General features: G+C 45.3%; 1 protein-coding gene across 1 annotated transcript in view; it reads left to right on the top strand.

Annotated features, from left to right (window-relative positions):
- Ppa1 (pyrophosphatase (inorganic) 1) overlaps positions 1-2,769 on the top strand; it is a 30,360-nt gene that overhangs the window by 18,575 nt on the left and 9,016 nt on the right. The gene's annotated exons all lie outside the window — the stretch shown is intronic.

The raw sequence follows: 2,769 nt of genomic DNA on the forward strand, positions 1-2,769 counted from the left end.
CCTGCCTCTGCCTCCCGAGTGCTGGGATTAAAGGCGTGCACCACCACCGCCCCGGCCGGTCCTTTGTAACTGTAGAGAATGATCAAGTTGAGGTCAGAGTGAGTCACACAAGTGGAACCGGATGTCGTTATACACACACACACACACACACACACACACACACACGCACGCACGCGCGCGCGCGCCTCCTGCAAAGAGTTGTTATATGTATTCCTAGCCAGGCCAGCAAAAGATTGTCTCAAGTTCACCCAGGTGCTGGGATTGTAGGTATGTATTGGGACCCACACATCTGGTCAGTCAAGGGGTTTGGAAGGCCCTCTCAATAGTGATATCACCTCCTGGCATCCAAATCTGGGGTTCTTGCAACATTTACAGAGAGAAAGAAATCAAGGCTCCCTGGAAAAATGGTTGATTCCAATCTGGACGGACCAGTAGAACCAGTCATGACAAGCTTTTAAAACGCGGTAAATGATGCAGCCATCAAAGAGGCACTCTGAAATTTTGGATTGTAACCCAGAACAGATAACTAACCCATGAGACCACATAAATTAGTGAACAAATAAGCAACTGAGGAAGATAAATCTCTAATGCAAAATTCCAAGTAGTTTATATAGCTATGCTCCTATCGAGGGGCGGAGCCTAATTCCTCTCTCATTGTAGGTTGTGAGAGCTAAGAGTACTGTGTGGGGGAATCGCTTTCCATCAGAGAAATACCTCCTCAGCCAGTGATTAAGGTCACCAGCAGGGGAGGGCTTCGTGAGCCTGGGCCCTGGAAATGATGTGCTTTGTATTTTAGTATGCCTGTGATCTCATGGACGCTGGGAAATGCAGTGATAGATGGGTTAGCTGTCTGCTAGAGGGGCCGTGTTTGAACTTGGTATGGTAGTATATTCAGGCCATTTGTTAGCCTTCTGTGTGCTGCTCTGATTGTGGTGGGCAGGGTCTGTGTTCACATGCTCTGGCCACAGTTTGTAGAGCTGAGCCACTCACTGTTTCAGCTTTGATTTGCTTTGACTTTGGTTCCCAGCAATAGAGCTATAGACTCCTGAAAATTCCCTGGGACGTCAGTGCCATAGTGTAAGCTGTGTGCTGTTTTCACTGTATGTCACCCTAAGGCAGTGTCTGTCTCTCTGCTTATCCCCATGTATCCTCTCCTCCTGCTGTTCCTGAGTGCTGTCGTTGGTAACAACTCTATAAAGTAATGTGGGGCCGGAGAGATGGCTCAGTAGTTGAGAGCAGTTGTTGCTCTTGCAGAGGACCTAGGTTCCGTTTCCAGCACAAACACCGTGGCTCACAATCTGTTCTAGGGAATCTGTCGTCACAGGCACCAAGCATGCATGTGTGGTGCTCATACATGCTAGCACAATAGTCACATAAAATAAAATGAATGAATCTAATTAAAATTTAAGTAATACGTTTTCCTGAGTTTTGAGAGATATTCTACAGAGCATGGCTCTTTGAGCCCTACTTTCTGAATGCTGAGATAACAGGTGTGCTCCTCTCCATCCAGTCCGTGCCATCTAAGGGTGGAACCCAGGGCTTTGTGTAAGCAGGCAAGGCTACATCCTCCTCCTATGAGGGTAATTTCCCGGTTCACAAGCTTGGTATGTAGACCAGTTTGATCTTGAACTCACAGAGATCCACCTCTCTCTGCCTCCTTGCCGGGATTAAAAGCACAGGCCACCATGCTTGGCTGGGTGTTCTTTAGGTAGATCAAAAATTGGAAAAACTGGACTAAAGCTTTACTTCTTTATTTGTTTTCTTCTTTCCTTCTTTTCTTTTCTTCCCAAGACAGAGTTTCTCTGTAGCTTTGGGACTTGTACTAGAACTCGCTCTGTAGATCAGGCTGGCCTCAAACTCACAAAGATCCACCTGTGTGCACCACTGCTGCCTGGTTGCTGTCTTTTTTTCTTGTAACCCAGGAAGGCTTTGAACTTTAGATTCTCCTGCCTCCAGCCTCCGGATATGATTACAGGTGAACACCATTATGCCCAGCTTTAAAGACATATTGTTTTGTATTGCTTCATTTTCTTTGTGTTGGGGGATAGTCTCACTGTGTAGTCTGGGCTAGCTTTGAATTCTACATCTGACTACTTCAGCATCCTTGAATGTTGGAATTACAGCTGCATGCCACCATGCCCATCTTGACTTCTTAGTGCTTCTCTTGCTTGAGTGGAGCAGAAATTTTGTGACTTAAAATGAAATCAAGCAGTCCACTTGAATTCAAAATGTCACTCATTGGTTAGGCAATTAACTCAATGGTGGAATGCTCGCCTAGCTTATTATACAAAGGCCTAGGTTTGAGCCCAGCGCCACAAAATAAGTCGGTTAGTTGTTTATTGTTGTTTTTCAAGGCAGAATCTCTGTGTATCCCTGGATATCCTGGAATTTTCTCTGTAGATGAGGCTGGCTTTGAACTAGAATCCACCTGCCTCTGACTCCTGAGTGCTGGTATTAAAGTCATGCGCCATCACTCCTGCCTGGCTTCTTTATCTATTTTGATTTTTCAAGATGGGGTAATTAATTAGAATGTAGTAATCCATAATTATCAGTCTTTTGGTGTGTAATTAGCATGTGAGCCTCTGACATACAGCCTCAGCTTGCCTTTTTTAGTATTTCATACCTCCTTATAGGCATTAGGCTGTCTGCCAAACTGGTTTGATTATATCACCCTATTCATTTCTCTTGGCTCTACTAGCAGTTAGCCATGCTTGATCCTCTCTCTTCAGCTCTCGGTGTCAGAGCAATTCACAGACACTGGATGATTTT

Source organism: Microtus ochrogaster, linkage group LG2 (assembly GCF_000317375.1).
Source record: "Microtus ochrogaster isolate Prairie Vole_2 linkage group LG2, MicOch1.0, whole genome shotgun sequence".
Taxonomy (NCBI): Eukaryota; Metazoa; Chordata; class Mammalia; order Rodentia; family Cricetidae; genus Microtus; species Microtus ochrogaster.